The sequence below is a fragment of the Amphibalanus amphitrite genome, unplaced genomic scaffold (genome assembly GCF_019059575.1).
Source record: "Amphibalanus amphitrite isolate SeventyFive unplaced genomic scaffold, NRLGWU_Aamphi_draft 000072F_arrow, whole genome shotgun sequence".
Taxonomy (NCBI): Eukaryota; Metazoa; Arthropoda; class Thecostraca; order Balanomorpha; family Balanidae; genus Amphibalanus; species Amphibalanus amphitrite.
Window position 1 is genome coordinate 1,201,480 of NW_024881568.1, and position 18,921 is coordinate 1,220,400.

Consider the following 18,921-nt stretch of genomic DNA (forward strand, 5'->3'; position numbering starts at 1 on the left):
GACTGACACAGACGTATCCGACTAGGTAACCACCCTGAACTTTGCCAATTCTGAATTATCACAAACCGGAATTTCGATCGGACCGTGGATGTCAGGGCCTGTGCAACAAGGTCTGTTCAGCGCAGACTCTGACCTCGCGAATCCTTCCAATCAAAACAATGAACCGAAATTTCTTTAAAATATCCGAAATAGCTAAATACAAATAAGCGCGATTTTTTGTCGGCGCCGGACGATCGTTTGTATTTATCACCCGTTGGCGATGGCAGGTCGGGCTGTTATAAAAAGCGCGGCAGCGATGCTGGCTAAAAGTCCCTGCCACCGGCACCCTCTCAAAGGGGCAGGCAGACCGCGAGTGCTGCTAACCTCGAGTCATGGCAGCGGGACCATCGGAGTAAGTGGAAGAAAAATTGGCCTATGTTACCTCTATTTTTTTGGTGAAACAAATTGGATTAAATTAAAACAATGAAATGCGAACACATATGAGTTAAGCGTATTTTACAAGAAAAACGAATAAAGAATTAAGTGATAAGGAAGATAAAAGATAAGCTAAATTAAATGTTCGCAAAATCTTTCACCAGACCATATGAACGAAAGGGTCCATCAAACAGGGACATATTTCAAGGCCAGCTTGAGTTTGCCAGCAGCCTCCAAGACTGACTCCAAACCAAGTGCACTGTGCAGGCAGTGCATACACGATCTTCTTTTGACCGACGAAGCTAGCGGATCCCCCAGCCGATGTGACCCGCATATTCGTACAATAGAATGCAATAATTTTCGCCTATTGGCCAATACCATATCCAGTTGCTTCATTTAATTTGACTTTGCAGATCAACACAATCAACTTAATGTGCTTAGTCTGCCGAGTTTATAGAAGAGATTTAACTCTGACAGCTTATCAACAGCCTGTCGTTAGGACACAAACAATTTCTCCTCGCAAATGGAGGCGTGAAAAGCGGCAAAGGAAATGGTGGCATAAGTTATTTGCTTCAACTGAATACAGCTCAAGTTCAACGGCACCATTATATGGCAAACTATCCCTGCTTTCATTCCTGGCCTTAATCACAATCAATACATACCTATACCTGCCAGCAGAAAAAGATCCTTGCCTTATCTGGTATGTTTGTAAGCCCCCGGAAGATAACAAGTGGGCCATGTGCAAAAATGTCCATTCAATCAGCAGATATTGGTTTTCATGCCGCCTCTATGTTTCTTTCAATTTGTTGAGATCGCAGCTTTTCGTTAGAGTTTAGACCCATATGTTTAAGCATGGTAAGGTCTAGCATAATGCATTTTGCACTCATGGTTGAAACGACTGTTCGCATCCATAATCACGCTATGTTTATTATCTTAAATCCTTCAGAACAATCAAAGCAGACATCCGGTTCGAAACACGGGGATTTCGGGATAAATATGAAGTCAATGGAAAACGCTGAATGTAATGAGAGCAAAAATCTGCAGTATCGCGTCGACTCAAAAGTTTATGATGTAATTAAATGTGAATTGCATGTTTAAAGCTACGTGCAATACTTCGTGTGCTCTGTAAATGCTCGGCACTGGGAGCCAGTGTATGCGGGCCAGTCATGCAGCCCCCTCTGCTCCCGCGGACCCGTCACCCCACGTGCCAGCGCGGCGCACCGGCCTGATTCCCGGGAGCTGGATGATCTGGCCCTCGTGCGGCGCAACTGGCCAATGAGACCGGTATAGGGCCGGCAGTGCCGGGAAATCTCCACAGCCGGCGCACGAGAGCTCGCCAACATGGCGGCTCGGCGAGCTCAGTGTTATAATTAAAAGAGCAGTGGTAAATGCTCACTGTATGGTGCATCCCGCTCACAATTCACATCCTCAGTCTATGGTCTATCCGCGTGCGAGCGCCGATTCATCGTCACGGGCTGATGGATAGAAGAGTGGGAAGTGTGATCAGGTGCTGCTTCTTCCCGTCCACGCTGAACATACGCTATGGCAGACAGACGTACAGGTAGATTGACAGAACAGGCGGAAAGACAGAACAGGCGGGAAGACAGACAGACAGACAGAGAGACGAACAGACAGACAGACAGACAGACAGACAGACAGACAGATAGACAAAGAGACAGACAGACAGACAGACACACAGTAAGACAGACAGACAGACAGATACACGGACAGAGAGATGAACAATCACTGCGTCTGAAAGCTCACGTGTTGGCGGCGGACTAACTTCCGCGAAATCAGAAACGCCCTGGTCACCCTATAGTGGGTCATGTTGCATGTTTTTCCTCAGATTCCTGTGCTCATGCTGGTGGTCTTGGGATGTAACCTGCAGTTTCACGCACGCTATAGCTCTATTTGTAAGCAAGGCACATGCCTGTCTCATGGTCAGATGCACATAGAAACGATATGTCTCGCTGCATGACTGCAAAATACAGTCCGAAGCAGTGTTTTAGCATGATGGAGCTTGAATCGGCTGATTTACGGTGTCAAACATTGAATAGTGTTGGTGTATTGTATGAGGTTTGCTAATTAAATGCCTGTTTTTTTCAACATGCCCAACATGCCATTTACTAAAGGGATAACTTTTTGGCTTAAAAAACTTTGACATGTCTTCAAATACGCGACTTTATTCCTTATTTAAATCTCCCGCACCAACCACCAGTAACCAATCCGGCAGTTTCCTCTCAGTTTCTGCCTGACGGATCCTAAAGCTCTATGACGCACGAGCTGCCAGTCGAGCTGCCAGTAGCCAGCACCGATCAGCGGCGGTGCGCGGCGGCTCACACCTGTTTGAGGCGCCGGGGGACCAGAGGGAACATGACGAACAAACCGAACTACCGCGGACGGACGAACGGAGAGGCTCGAGCTTTTTTTTATCCAATGACGAATACTTGGATAAAAACACTTTCAAATTCAGAGGTGCGGAGCCGGAGCCGGAGCTGGAGCCGGAGCTGCCGGAGCCGGCACATTTTGCTCGAAGCCGGCGCCGGAGCCGGAGCCGTGAAACAATATATGTAGTCCGAAGCCGGAGCCGTCAAAGGGGGCGACATGGTTTTTTAAGAGGAAAAATTTATTGACCTACTATAGTTCGGTTTGACAGTACAAGGCAGTAAACCATGTGGTACGCCACACGTGAGTGAAAAAGCTGAATACGTGTTCCCAGTGTCCCACAGTACGTAATCCACCTCCTGTCTGCTCCTCCATCCCAACGTCTACATACTGCACATCCCCAGAACCGGAGGACCGGTCATCAGGTGACGGCCATCGTTTTGAACCCAAAGCAGTGGACTGCGAGTGTTTCTTTCTGAAAAAGATACCTATACATTATATTCCGCCACGTGCTTATATACCCTGTTCGCTGATTGCTTGTGCTGTTGCGAATATAGCCTTGTTATGCAAATACAGAAGCAACGTGTATCAATCCAATCACCTTTTTCTTCCACCCGTATTTAATTGATCGCATAGGGATGTACTGAGTCGGAGCCGGAGCAGCCGCCGGACCCAGACTATTTTACTCGGAGCCGGAGCAGGAGCCGGAGCCGCCATGGCATTTCATCCGGAGCCGGAGCCGGAGCTGTTTTTTCTCCGGAGTCGCAGCCGGAGCCGGAGCCGTCTGAAATTTCCACGGCTCCGCATCCCTGCTTTCAATATTTATATGAAAGCTTTGCTCACGTTTTCTGCCACGCGACATGTTATCGTGTCAAACGGCATATCCCAGTGCGTCCATTGTGACAGCGAGCGTGTCAGCCGAGTGTCACCCATGTGTCACCCGTACGTCAGAAAGCGTCATCCATGTGTCAGTCATGTCAGCGGCTGCGCGGGGCATGTGTGGCTCCCCGGGCCACCTCGTCCTCTGCACACACGGCACGTTGGCTGACCGCCGCCCGTATATCGCATCCCTGTTCATAATTAGCTGTCCACAGAGCTCCCACACCATGGGAGGGACCAGCTCACGAAACATTCCTGAAATGCAACAGTTGCACGAGACGCCGACAGGTGCCGACTGCTGAGTCATGACATTCTACGGACCACACAGCCAAGAAGGCAGACGAAGGACGGTATTCAACACCCACCAGCCACGAACTACTAGGAAATAAAAACAATCGTTCCGTGGCATCCGTGCACGGACAACTGCACTCCAATGTAGTCAGCTCCCGAGAGCGGTTCCCGATGCGGCAGATATTGAATCGCGGCTCCGGCGCACACGCCTGCTGACCTGTTATTAAGGATGCCAGTGCCTGCCGCTATATTAGATGCTTTTGTGAATTTGGAGTAATCATGCGGAAGAGGTTCGCAGGTGGGTCGAGTGTCTTCTGATCAATAATATGAGATATGTGATACACTGGAACTGCTCAGAAAGGAGCGATAAGGCGAAGGACAGCTCTATACCAACACCGTGCGCTTTTGGTACATACCAAATCTGAACACAGTGCGCATGTGCGGAAATGGAATTGGCCTGTGTTCTTTTAGATACTGGGTCAGTTTGCCGAAGTGTTTTCTTTCGAAATCATTGGATTAAAAAAAAGGGTCATACCTGATCAATCTGATTCCTTAACCGTTTACATCTACACGTAAGCCGATGATGTTCCTTTTTTCTTTAGCGTACCTAACTTAGGTCAATGTCAAAAGTACGTATGGAGTACATACCTAACAAGCTCTTTTATTAATCAGCTAGCACCTAATCGTTTTGCGATCGATTTCAAAGTGCTTTTCATCCTCCGTCATGGAAACTGGTGTAATTTTTGGGCAAGTATCATAATCTAACTGTTCTTATTCCTAATTGGAAACGCTGACTGAAGGGATGCAGACAGACGATAACCAATAAATCCGTATAAAAAGTCCACTTTATGCTACAAAGATACAGCTGAGTGAACGGTGGGTACGAAAAAAAAATTACGTACATACAGTAGGTATAATTACTCGTGCTACTACTTACCACATAAGACCATTCACCACAAATGCCGGACCTATTTATTTAGTACCTAAATCACGCCTGCACGATATCCTTTCCAAAAATCCCACGTGCCCACTGGCCACTGGTCCTGATGGCGTCACTGCATACTCTGCTGATTTTCAGGAGGGTTTTCTATGGCGTGAGAGCGCCCGACAGGCGCCGGAAGCCGCGCAGCCGGCCGGTCCGGGCGGCGCCGGGAGCTCAGTTCATGTCGGACCAGTCTGCGCCGTCCCCGGCGGATCAGAGAGCACACAATGTACCATATAGGATGCTCTGCCGCGCGCGCTGATCCGATCCACAGTGCGGATCACTCCTCAACGCGAGCACGGTGGTCGGGCCGCCCGCTCTGGAGGCTGCGGGAGGCTCACCACTCGGCACTCACCAGCAAGAGCGCCGAGGCTGCCTTAGTCATGATAGTATGCGCATGTTAGCTTGGGTATATAAATTTAAAAAATCCCAGAATGGGTCTTTAACTGCAGGCATAGCGTGCATGGTTCACAAAAAAAGCGGCAAATGCTTAGTTCTGAGGAACGCTCTGGCAGTAGCTATGACTCTGGTCAAGAGTAGGCTGGACTAAGGCTGTTGGTCACTGCTGGGTTCGATCGGACCTGACCCGGTCGGGTTTCTGCCCCCGCCCCGCTCCACCAGGCGAGCTGACGTGCGTGTGCTGGGAGTGTGTGTGTGTGTGGGGGGGCAGAGGGGAGGGGAGCGCACTCGGGTCAGGTGACGGCGCTGAACACATATCCGCGGCACTGGAACAGCGCCGGATAATCGCGCCTCGTGAACACAAAGATTGAGATACCAGTTTAGGGATCAGTGACGCCACCAGAGCTGGCAGTATCGCGGCAGAGCGCAGAGAGCGGCGCGGCGCGCTTCGGCCGCCCGCCGGCCTGCCGGGAGTTGGGACGGTGCGCCGCATCACTACTGGGAGGGAGACTGCCGTGTCGGCGCAGACACCCGATTCCGAGTTTCATTATAATTTTGATTCTACAATATGAAGGATCTGAACAGCTAAGATCGTTGTGAACCCATTCGAGATCATTCTGAGCACAGTCTGAGCCGGTTAAGAAAAGAATCAGTGCTTTGTTGACACTTTTTGAGGCTTGTGCACATCCTTCACCAGAACAAACAAGATATCAGCACAGCTCGAGAGGTATTCAAGCAAGCACCGGATATGCCATTAGCAAAGAACATGACCTCAGCAAGGCCAAAAGAAAAGAGCCTGTGAACGCCCCGAGATCATACTAAGCAGTCTGAGCAATGTGAACATGACCTGGCCACGGCGGACGGCAGCGGCGTATTTAGAAAATCGCGAAGGGGGGGGCCAAGGGTTTGGAGGGCGCCACCTCACCCAAGGAGGGCGCCATACGGTCGCGAGATAAAAAATCGCTCAGTGGGGGTTGGGGGGTTGGGAGGCGTTTTTTACCATGCCACCAGTTTTTTTTTTTTGCGTAACCTCGTATAGGTCGTGCTGCATTGATTTTGCATCGTGTGTATTCAGTATACTCCAGGTCACAAAAGGTCAAGTGTTCTTGAAATGCTGCGCCGAAGGCGCGCGAAATTTTTGAAAACAACCTTTTCCTCCGCTTTTTAGGCACGCCTTTTATACGATCACTGTTCAAAGCTCCTCTCGCTCTTTTACCAAATTTGAAGGTGTAAAAAATACCTAAGGTTTGGTCGGGCCGCTGCCACACAAACTGTACAGAAAGCTTGGCTCATGGGTGTCGATGTATAAAAGTTTATTGGCGGTGGCATATCTACGCACCAGATCACCGTATCGGATTGATACCGGAGCGCGAGATGCGTAAACATCATCCAAATTACCTCAGACCAGCCTTCATAGCCTTCTCACAGATGCATACAGTGTACCCACATAACCAGTTTCAATCACCGAAACTTCAGATGCCTGCTGTTGCGCCCGAACCTGTTGACAATACTTAATCGTAATCCATATAGATGCCATGATGCACGTAAAGTAGGATCAATCCGTTAAGACCAAAGACGTGTTTTATGCATCGTAGAGCGTAGATAGTTTTGGTAGGTATAGATACTTCATTCATTGTGCTGAATGCACGTTCATTTGTGGCAGTTTTCACAGGCAAGACATCAACTATGTGCAATAGAACGACTAAGTTGAAAAACATGCCAAAGGAGTAAATAAATGATAGGAGGGCAGCGATCAACGGATGTTGCCAATAGGTAGAAGGGCTGCGATCCACAGGAGGGCACTAATAGGTAGAAGAGCCCCGATCAACATCCCGAGTTTCGACAGTAGGGCACCGATAGGTAGGAAGTTGGCGAGCAGCAGGAGGGCGCCAATGGATAGAAGGGCAGCGATCAACAGGAGGGCACCAATAGGTAGGAGGGCGCCGATCAACAATCAACAGGACGGCGCCACCAGGTAAGAGGGTGGCGAGGAACAGGAGAGCACCAATAGGAGGGTGGCGATCAACAAGAGGTCGCCAATAGGTGGGAGGGCGGTCATCAACTGGAAGTCGCCAATGAGCGGAAGGGTGACGATTAAAATAGGGGTGGCAATGGTGAGGAGGGCGCCTTTGCTCAAGAGGATGACACGAACAGGAGGGCGTCTGTGCGGAGGGCGCTGGTCAACAGGAAGGTGCCAGTGGATAGGAGGGCGGTGATCAACAGGAGGGTGCCAGTGGTTAGGAGGGCGGCGATCTACACGAGGGCGCCAATAGGAGAAGGGCCCCGATTAACATTCAACAGGAAGGACTAGGGAACCAATAGGTAGGAGGGCGGCACTGAACAAGAGGGTGCCAAAAGGGAGAAAGGCGGCCTTCAAAATTTCACATGAGGGCTCAATAGGTAGGAGAGCGCCAATAATTATGAGGACGCCGATTTTTTTTTTTTTTAAACTTCTACACCGCCACCCATTATCAGGTGACCAGGAGTGCCCCCTCCCTCTATCCCAACGACACACAGAACCTTACGTTAACACCTCCAGGAAAATAATGAAGACAATTGTCGCGGCACTCCCAGCTAGGAAATGAAACAAACTCAAGGAAGCAAAAAACGAGACACATTATCATGCTGTTAGTATAAAGGTGTAAGAGAAGGCATAGTAGTCATAACTGAAAACAGTTAGTGACTAGTTTCTAATTCCCAGGAGTACACATTCGTTCATACATCCACACAGGAGCAGTGTTAGAAGGATTCAGATGAAGGGAATCATGCATGCAGGGGTATTATATACAAATCTGCTGGTCAGTATTCAAGCTGGGTCATTTACTGAATCTCCGTCGTTTTACTGACGCCGATCAGCAGAAGGGCGGCAATGTGTAGCAGGGTGGCGACCTACAGGAGGGCGCCTTCGGGTGAGAGGGCGCTTATTTACAGGACAGCGGCTTACATAGGCGACCACCGTTACGCTTAGAGAGCTACAGCCTACAAATGTGGTTGGAGGGCGCCCGAGGGAGCCCTCCAACCGTATTTGGAGGGCGTATTTGGAATGGGCGTCCTCCGAGGGCGCCCTCCATCCGTATTTTCCCTGTAAACACATTCGCGATTGGAGGGCGCCCTCCAGTCGCGATTGTTTTTCGATTCGATTATATCACAATTGCATTTGCGATTGGAGGGCGCCTTCGGCGCCCTCCAATCGCAAAGGGCGCCTTCGGCGCCCAAGGGGGGGGCCATGGCCCAGTGGCCCCCCCCCTGCCTACGCCCCTGGCGGACGGGGTGCTGTCACAGAACGATCCGAACACCCTCGGCGCCAGCTGAGCACGTGACAGTCAGAGGCGGTTTGAACGTGCCACGCCGACCCGCTGAAGTCAAGGTCGATTGCCCCGCCTCCATCCGGCTCCCCCTGGGCGGAGGGGGGGGGGGGGGGGGTGCTGGTGTCGGTCCCGGCGCAGTGACAACAGGTCCGACTACAGAACGGCGTCACGGAGCGCGGCCATTGACAGTCGCAGCCAGCAGCTAGTGTGACGCATCGCATAGGTGGGCATCGTTCCCCAAAATTGTAACTTCGTTACTCGTTCTTCCGTTCCTTCACGACGTGACTTCCGTTATTCGTTCCTCCGTTCATCTGCAAATAATGTAACGGAAGTTCTTTAGTCCGTTACTCCGTTACAACAAAAGAAAAACACGTTAAAATGTTGTGTATTCACACATTTCTGAGACCATTCAGACACAAAATAAACCTACCGAGAAAACGGAATGCCCACCAAATCTACCAAGACAGCGATCACTGACTGGACGCTAAATCTGGGAACGTCTGGTGGTTCTGATGCGCATCACTTGTCCCCAGCCAGATGCCGGTTGCCCTTCACGAACACTAGACGTTCCAGGTTGGCATCTGAGAGGGTAGCCCTTTTTGCACTTAGCACGTCTTTTCCCATCGAGAACATGCGCTCGGCGCTTGAAGGGACGCCCTTGCTGAAATTTGCGAATACATGCTGCAACGCCAGCTCCTTCCGCGGGAAGGCCAGGTCACTGAGGCCACCTTCTTTCTTCAAGACAACTTCGAGCCAAATTTTTATTAAAGCCTTGGCCACATACTTCTCTATACTCGTATAGAGAAGAAGCCTGTAGAAGTCTATATATAGATAAGTCTGTGCCTTGGCACTTGACCTGCTTGAACTGTGACTGGTCTCAGGTTTACTAAACCTAACACATTAGAATACGATAATGAACTTAAACTTCGCTGCCACATTACTAATGTCTGTGGGTTAGTTGAAATATTAACCCGTTCGGAAAACGAAAAGTAACGGAAGAACGGAGGAACGAAGGAACGGGCTTAACTGTAACGGAGGAACGAGCAACCAATGTAACGGAAGTTACTTGGTCCGTTACCCTTTTTAAAATGTAACGAGTCCGTTCCTCCGTTCCTAAGAATTGTAACGGCGTTCCGGAACGGAGGAACGGAGGAACGGAGGAACGGATCGTGCCCACCTATGACGCATCGACGACAGAGGCGCTGTCGGTAACGTCTGACGCCAGTCTGTCGGTGCCAGCGACAGCTGCTCCCGAACAACAACTCCAGACTGGAGGAGCACTGTTCACACGCAGGCGGTCACACTCCAAAGTCCCTGTTCACAGAGCGGACTCAGTTCCCGCCGGCCAGCCGCCGCTCTGGCTCGGGAACGGTTCGGCCGCTCCACCAGCTGTCGGAGCGCCTCTCACCCAGACTGCTCGGGTCAAACGGACTCTGCGGCCATTACCGGCCAGTCAGAGATCGGGGGCACATCGGCGGACTGATCAGATACACCTCACAGCGCCGAACGGCCGCCGATGGAGACGGAGAGGCCGCCGATTGAGACGTCAGGGGAAGTGACACAGCGATTAAGCTAATCGAAGCACCACTGTGGAACTCGGCACTAACCCACGCCCACGCGCGCCGTTGGAGGTCCGATTGAAACGTAATGGGGAGGGTGCGTTCTTACGCCACTTCATGATTCCGCCCTCGGGCCACGTAATAGAGCTAAACAGCAAGTGGAATTCATCGGGTCATCAGGTCATGAGGTCAAGCTTGTTGAGAACATAGTCGAATCAAAGGTCAAGTCACCAGATGACATCGAAAGTCTTCTGGTGACTTTTCTGATGATGCTTTGGCAATACGGCTCGAGTACCAGTAGCGGCGGAACACCCTCAATTAAGGGGGGCACTGCCGACTTTTGGTCCCATTCTTTCCATGCAACGCCCATAGGGCTAATGTTAAAATGCCAAAATCAAAGGGGGCACGGTGCCCCAGTGCCCTCCCCGTTCCGCTGCCTGTGTCGATTACTGGCACCAAAAATGAACTAACCGCCCAGGTCAAATTCATGACCGAAGCGGAAAGGTCACGTCACCCATCAGTCGATCAGTATTCCACAGGTGTCTTCATGACTGTGCCGTGCGAAAAAAAGTAAAGTAAGCAAGTACGTGCGAAGTGCCGAAGTCATGCTCTTGCATACGGGTACCTATTGTAAAAACTTACGAGCGAAATGAACAAACCGTTCTCCTCGCCGATTGTTCAGTGGGCGCGCTGGCTGTGAATTACTCGGGCATATTCTTGGCAGACCACAACAACAAAAAGATCAATAAGCACCACATAATGGCTGTTTTTTTTAAAGCGGACGTGTCCCATAATTGCAGCGGCTGTTCAAGCACCAATCGTAAGCTTTCACCAACTTCTCAGCAAAAGCGAAATTAGAAATAACTGTGTGCAAGCCAATCATTGCCATTTCCTATATGAATGCCCAATGCCCCAGCGATCAGCGTTCGGTCCTACCTATATGTAGTTTGCAACGAAAAGGCGAGCACTACGCACCCGCACAATACGACGGAAGGAATGCCGCGGAGCTAACTGGACACAAATTGGGCACACAGTCCGACAAGAGTTCCGAGAACTACGAAGGCCGACTCTTGGGTTTGACGTGACGAGAGCAGGTGTCCTGGAGGAAGAGTGGACCCTTGCACCCGTCCTCCACCTCCTTGTCCGGATAAAAACCCTCTAAGGGTGACGATAGAAAAATACCCATTCGAAATGTTGTATAGTTGTAGGCCGTCCTCAGGCCCTTATGACCTTTAGCAGGACGGGAGCTGGTGGTTCGCCCTGTTATGATAACGCTTTGTCCCGTTCTCGGTATGTCTTGTATTCGAGGACAGCTGGACACGGTACAGGCTCGGTGAGGCCCGCGCCGACCTCTGTGTATTCCCATGGGACACTCACACAGGGTACAGACGGCGGACACGGCGCGTCACTCCCTGTCACAGAACAACTCCAGGCCCGCCGCTGACTGTTGTGTCTCTGTTTACCACCCGATACAATTCCCGGCGTCAGGCGCGCATTATACGCGCACACACGGACGATGCACCTCCGGCAGTGACGTACCGGGCGGGAGCGGTACAAAAGGGACTGACGTGCCGCCCGCGGCTGTACTGACAGGTCGCCGGATACACCGGGGACGATGACACCCGGGGCTGTATATATGGGAGCGCGGCAATGCAGGCTGGAAAGGCTGTTCACCTGAACCGAAGCTAATCATATACAATAAACATATACATAGAGATCAGGGACAGTCAAACAACTACTTACTATGTATGCATCAAATTAATATAAGCATGTATGTATAAACAGCCTACGCGGCATGCCATGGTGCATGGCGTGCAAAAGCTTTTCAGTAGTTTAAACGTCGCAGAAATGTAAAAAAAAAAAACGTTTTTAACGCTATTACAAATGGTTGTGCCTCCTATAAAGTAAGTATGAAGCTGATACTTTATGCCTACCGCTATGTGGAAAGACAGATTATGCCACCTATAAAAAGGGACACTATCAAGCAGGTGTGCTTCTTTAGTCCGCAACCACAAGCATACGATAATGCCAGTGCTAGAGATGCAGAGCTCTCAGCGCGCCCTGCGGAATTAGGTCTATAAATGGTTCAGGTGTGAGGCACTGGCAAGTGACATGGAGAATGGGACGGGTGGTATCGGTACAGAAAGGAAAGGAAGTGTCTTACTCTCTCTAATGTCTGAAATCTGAAACGAAACAGCGCTTATTTGCTTGTTCTTTCTTATGCCACTTTAGAACGCGCCGACCGGAATTCATTTGAAAGTGAATGAGTTGAGGATATGGGCAATCCTTTTGGGAATGTAATAGGCCCGCAGCCCCGAGACAGCCTTTCCGAAAAATCAACTTTTCTGACACGACAGCTTTTCTTCAGGAATGACTTGCACAACGCAAATCTAGATTACATCATACGCCACGTTTCTTAGATCAAAGCTCTCAGGAGCCGTGCAGACAAAGCTAGGCCGAGGGGTTTTGAAGCTCAAAAAGATCCGACTTCATAGCTAAGACTTAAAATGATACGCTAAGACACAAATATATGGAATATCTTACGGCGGTAGTGTTTGAAATGGGATTCACTGTCTGGATATTGTGAACGGAGCGTGTCATTTTCGGGAACGCCGTTCAAAGTAGCCCGAGCAGCGGACGCGTTCATGCTCTTCTGGTGATTTAGTGAGGACAGCACGGCAGGTATAATCCAAGAGGTAGGATGCGATCTGGCTTTACAATTAAATTCCTCGTGCAGACTTATGCCATTTACTTATGTGCCAGTGTTAAGAGCGTATTGCTCGGTGCAGCATTGTTGTCCAGCCGTCCTAGCATTTGCTATGTACGACTCAGGTATGGCAGTGCATCATGACTTGGGCACACCGTTAACTAAATATAGCCAGATCTACATGTGTTTTTAGGTATGTGCGCTCCAGGTGGTGAGGGAGGGCTGGATAGACCCCCTTCGTCAATTTGTCAATCATTAAGCTACAGCTTTCCTATCCTATGAAACAACCGTCTCAGCCGTCAGGACACAAAGCGACTGAAAATCTTTACTTTCTCATGTCTTAGGTCAACCAGTGACCTTTGTGGGTAGGTCAAAGAACGGGCTCCGGTAACTATTGGCAAATAACAGAACGAACGGGCGCAGATCCAGGATCCTGGTAGACACCACTGCGAGCGTTATAGAGACGCGTTGAATGACATGATAGGTACATACCTATCTTGTTTAGGAAAGGCCTTCCCAAATGGCAACCAAAGGGCAAGATCAGGTCAGGTCAAAGTCGGTTGGAGGTTTATTCAGGTAGGTCGCGTTGCACATCCCATGACCCAGCGCCTATTCAGTTTATTGGTGCCTTTCCCGACTCGTTACCTCAAGTTAATGAGGAGTTGCTGACGACACCTACCTGTACCTACTTGATGACCTCAAATGACCAGCAGCCGCAGGAAGGTCACATTACGTGCCATAACATCGTGCAAGGTCCAAAAATACAATAACCAATCATCAAGAGCTAACAAAGGGGTATACAAGCATTAGGTTGCTACTAACGGGGAATGATCATCACCGAAATTAATACGAGATATCCGCATTCCTCCAGAGTTCGATAGATCACGTAATCGTCTCAGGTAGCCCTTATAAATTATTCGAGATAAACAACTGCATACCTGGACCGGGAACTTTCTGCAACTCTTTGTCACTGGATAAATTCTGGTACAGAGCGATGTGAAGTTGCAGCATTGCAACTTCACATCGAACACGCAGAAGTTTCTTATTCCAAAGGATGACTAAAAGTTTTTTTTTAATATTTGGCGTTCAATTTAAACGATAGAGCGATTGCTCAATGGAAGCCGACCCTGCGCAAAGAACGATATAAAAACACTTCAGCTATTTCGGACAAACTTGCCAGGCCCATCCGCTTACCTCAAGGCTGGGAGCCCCAGGCCCTCTCCGATGGTTTCAGAAGCAGCGACTGCGGACCGGCGCGTCCGCCGATCACCGCGCTCTCACACTCGGCGCTCACCGTTCGGCGGCGGCGCGCGCTCACCCCGCCGGCACTGGTCCCGGACTACCACCGTCCGCCCTGCTGCCGACCCGGCGGCTGACGGGCCCGCCCGCCCCCCGCCCGGGGCGCTCAAATGCCGCCGCCCCCGCCCCCGCCCGGACACCGCCGCCGGCCGCCGGCGCGCATCGCACGCCGTTTCTACGGTTTCCGTGAATCGATCGTGAAAACGGGCCGACACTGGCTCCCTCGGGCCGCTGTCAGCCTCGCACACGCAACAACGCAAAGCCGGGACACACACGCGCGCGAACACCACCGCTGCCGCCGGGCCTTTGCCAGGACTGTCTGAAATGGAGCAACTAAGAGCTTAGTGTAGCAAACCGCATGTCTTGCGGAAGAAAAGAAGTTGTGGGATGCCCACCAATAATAATGTAAAGATTAAGCGTTGTGTCTCTTGATTCCAGCAATGTCAGTTGTCACTCTGCTGTTATCTTCAGTATATTGCCCACTGAAGTAGGTATGTGTTGTGCTGCAGCGGACAGATAATCTGCACAATCCGAAGTCGGTGAAGGTGATGAGATAAATGTATCGCTCATGACAGTGTTATGACAAAATACAATGTGACTTTGGGAAGCCCCTTCGTGACCCTTTCGATTGTAATTCGCAACAAGTGTGACCGAACCTACCAGGTTATGGCCATTGCCGCATAGCGACACATATGAGTATTATTTCAGAGCAATGGCCAAGGTTGTCAAATCACCGAATAGCTTCGGAGAAACGGTAACTGATAAGTGTTAAAAGTGATGGTCTCCAAGCAATCCATTCTTACAATCTGTTAATCTTCCTTCCTTTTCCCCTTATCTCGAGTTGTTATGGATTGAAAACGTGCATAAGACTGTTGTTTCTGAATAAGTGTCCGTAAACGGCGAGGGGCGAAAAGGGCGAAACGGCGTACCGCCCCACCCCGCACAACTCGACCGTGCGTATGCCGACAACAGATAAGAGCGTTCGGGGAGTGTTAACATTTAATAGCCCTAAGCACTCTCAGAACCACAGCAGCAAATTCGTAATGGCCAAAGCCGCAACAACTCAAGTAACCACCGTGTTCATCACTCATTAGGCAACCGCAGTGTGTATGTAATAATTGAATGAGGACTTTACTCCACAAGAAATCGTTCGGGTCGGAGCTTTCGAATTGTATTACAAAGCTTCGTCAGCGTAAGCTCCGACCCGAACGATTTCTTGTGGAGTAAAGTCCTCATTTAATTATTACATTAGCAAACTCCACATCGTGTCCTTTAGCGCAGTGTGTATGGTGTCCGGAGTCCAGATATATTGATCTCCCGAACGGCAGACGCTACAGTCCAATGTGGGGCATATAGGACTTTGTTACAGTCTACCGTACCTACACGGCGGTGAATGAAGTGTCACTACGAGAGGAGCGCCGCTCGCCGGCCGGCCTCTCTGGAATACGAATGTGGACGGCCACCACCAAACACGTTATAAGTCTCGCAGGGGGATAAATATCCGAGGCGAGTCGGCGGTCAGTGGCAACTCTGCCTCCCCCGGAGCCCATGTAACACGGCCTCTGAAGTCTGAATCACCCGTGTATGGGGGGGGGGGGGGGAGAGGAGCACGGCCACCGCTTCAACTTCGGGAGGGTCACAGCGGCACACCACCCGCCGCCGATGGCGGGTCAATGTGTGTCTGTTGAAATGCATGCCGTAGCTGCCGGATAGAAAATGAGTGAGTTAGGTACACTGTCCTCCATTCCTATCGCTGTTAGGGTTGAGCTTAGTTTGACCTGACTTGATGGCGCTTAACCCGCGCCCTGGTGGGGGGGGGGGACTATTTTTTGCCCCCTCCAGACTTTTCGATATATCTCCAGAACCGCTGCGCCGATCGTCACCAAACTTTCAGTACCCTCCCGGACAACAATTTTACACACTGTGGCCAAAAATTTTCCAAAGGCTATAATAGGTTGGCCGGAAATGACGTCAGAGTGACGTCATGTTCCGCCGTTTTCGACCCCAAAAAAGGGTTTCGCGGGAAGAGCTGTCAGGCCTATAGCTTTGCAAATACAGAAAGATGATAGACATAAAAGCTGTAGAATTGACAGGGCTACAAAACTGCTATCTCGGATTTTTGAAATTTTTGGATTTTGCCCCCAAAAATAAAAAAATATTTTTTTTGAATATTATAGCCGAAAATTATCCAAAAAGTTTTTTTTTTAAATTTCGCAAAAACCGGAATATATGTGATAGCCCTTACCGCCTTCTATCCACATACCAAATTTGAGATCGATAACTCTTTTTTGGCGAAGTTATAGCGGAAAAACTGTTCAAAATTGATGGCGTCAAATTCTCAAACTCAATTTTTAGCAATTCTAGACCCTGTAGCGCAAAACAAAGACCACCATTAGACTCCCCGTGACAAGCTGCATCGAATCAATACCCATTTTATGCAAAACTATCAACTTCAAAATTTGACCTTTTTTGACCTGACCTTGACCTGACCTTCACCAGAAAGTGACCTATGCCGTACCTGATAGTCTTATAACCAGCACCATTGAGTTGGAAATAAAAAAAATGGCCATAAAACATGCATCGCACAACCTTAGTACCTAAAGTTGGGTTCATGTGACCTAACCTGTGAGCTGACATGGTGTTGTCAGTGACCTCTAATAGCAACGTATGTACTCGGCAACTGACGCCCTATCGCTGATTCTCGACAAAATGCGTTTTCCTCGGTGTTATAGCGCATTCCCTAGAAGACCCGTGAACGGTGAAACATTTCATCTTTGACCTGACCTGTGACGTCATCGGTGACCCCGAGGTCAATGAAATTTGGTTTCCCTCAACAAATTTGACAGGCCTTTCGAACACCGTTTGAATTTTGCGGATCCGTCAAGTAGTTTCGGAGATACGAGGGGGGGCAAAAATAGCCCCCCCCCCACCAGGTAACGTTATAAACAGACCCCACCAGGGCGGGGGTTAAGGTCTCCTGGAAACAGACTCAGTTTTTCGTCGTAACAGACGCGATGATAAGAATCCCGGGCACGGGAAACTGAAAGCTGTTAGTGTTGCTGCATCGCCGAAAACACGAACATTATCAGACGAGAGAGGTGTGCAAATGATAATCACGACGAACCACTAAAAATCCCTCAAATAATTATTAATTTCGACATATCATTCGTAAAACATTACCAAAATTCCGCTCCGAATCCTCAATGACATTCATTCCCCGCGGTGAAGCGGCGGCCGTTCTCTGCCCGCCGATACTGAGCAGCCGGGACAGCGAACTGGGGGCTCCCGGACGTCGGCCTGTTTTGATTGCGGCCAGCCAGTTGTGAGGCGCGTCCGATCAACAGCGGCGGCGCGCGGACGGTACGGCGACCGTCTCTGGCCACCCTGGCTCCATTCACACAGCGGCCGAGACTGCGCTACATGGATTTCCAAACCCTCTTTGTCAACGTCAAATTCTTTATAACTTGGTTCTTCAATAAATGAAAAAAGCCCGAGCCCAACACTCCCAGCACCCGACACCCAGTGACACACCTCAACCTCCGGCCCTGCCGAGCACAGGTCGCCGCACGGGTGGCCAGTCCGGCCGTACCGATCCCGCCCGCTGCCCGACGGCGACACGGTCCGCTCGTTAGTGGTCCGAGCTCCGTCCCCGGTCATCCGCGCCCGGCCTCAGGCCTCCGCCCCTCCCCTGCCCCAGCGCTAATTAGCACGGCTGGGCCCGTATAGTGGTAGTGACGTGGGAGGAGCAACGTGACGGAGCCGAGTCGGACCTTCCGTCCAGCCACACGCACATCGCTGGCGGATACAGCGGTGCGTGGGAGGGCTCATGGAGGATATTTGTCGACAGGCAATAGGGTAGGCAGGGTGGGGGTCGGTGGTATGCACACACTTCCTAACCAGCAGGGCACTGGCTGGGGGCGATGCCAGCCAGACTACGTAAAAAGCCGCGCAAATCTTGTTGTGCACTGCGGACGTGCGCATGGATAAGTTAAGTGTAGGCACTGATGCTATCGTTCCCAATCGCATGACCACACCCAACCACCTTGCGAGCGCTGCACGTGCGGCTCACTGCACAGTGCACACCTCAGCAGCGCCACCTAGGGTGAGGCGCTCTGCAGGGATGCGCCGCCTGGGCGGGCGAGCCGCCCCACGAAGTGGCAGGCGGACTGGCCGGTCGGTTGGTACCGCACCGTCATGGGGGACCGCGCCCCCGCCCCGGTCCGGACCGCCACCAGGGAGGAGGCCGTCGACATCCACCAGCTCCGGTCTGGCCACTGGGCCCGATCGGAGCAGTACCTCCACCGGATTGGTCGAAGACCTACACCTGAGTGCGCTCAATGCGACGACAAGGAATGCCCTGCGGGCCGCTGCCTAGTCTGCTCTGAAGCAGCGGACACCCCGGCGCACGTGTTGCTGGAATGCCCGTGCCTGTACGGCCCCCGGCTCCGTGCGCTGGGCAACATCATCGGCGCGGCCCACGATGTCCGGCGCGACGACGTGGTGGCGGCCTTGGCCGCCGGATACATGGCCCACAAGAGCCGGTCGGCTACGCTACCGCTCCGGCGGTAGCCGGGGGGTCAAACAACAACAACAACAACAACAGCCGCCCCACGTGATTCGCCAGGACAGTGCGACTCTCAGGGTTCAGACCTTCGACGAACACACCGCACCTTACGACCCTCACAGAGAAATATTAGA

The 18,921-nt window shown here is 51.0% G+C and overlaps 1 protein-coding gene across 1 annotated transcript in view; it reads right to left on the reverse strand.

The window, feature by feature from the left end:
• LOC122379153 (dopamine receptor 1-like) overlaps positions 1 to 14,331 on the reverse strand; it is a 31,351-nt gene extending 17,020 nt beyond the window's left edge. The window contains exon 1 of the mRNA XM_043361108.1: positions 14,119 to 14,331. The gene's annotated coding sequence lies outside the window, so the exon portion shown is untranslated. The remainder of the gene's footprint in view (positions 1 to 14,118) is intronic.
• Between the last annotated feature and the right edge of the window lie 4,590 nt (positions 14,332 to 18,921).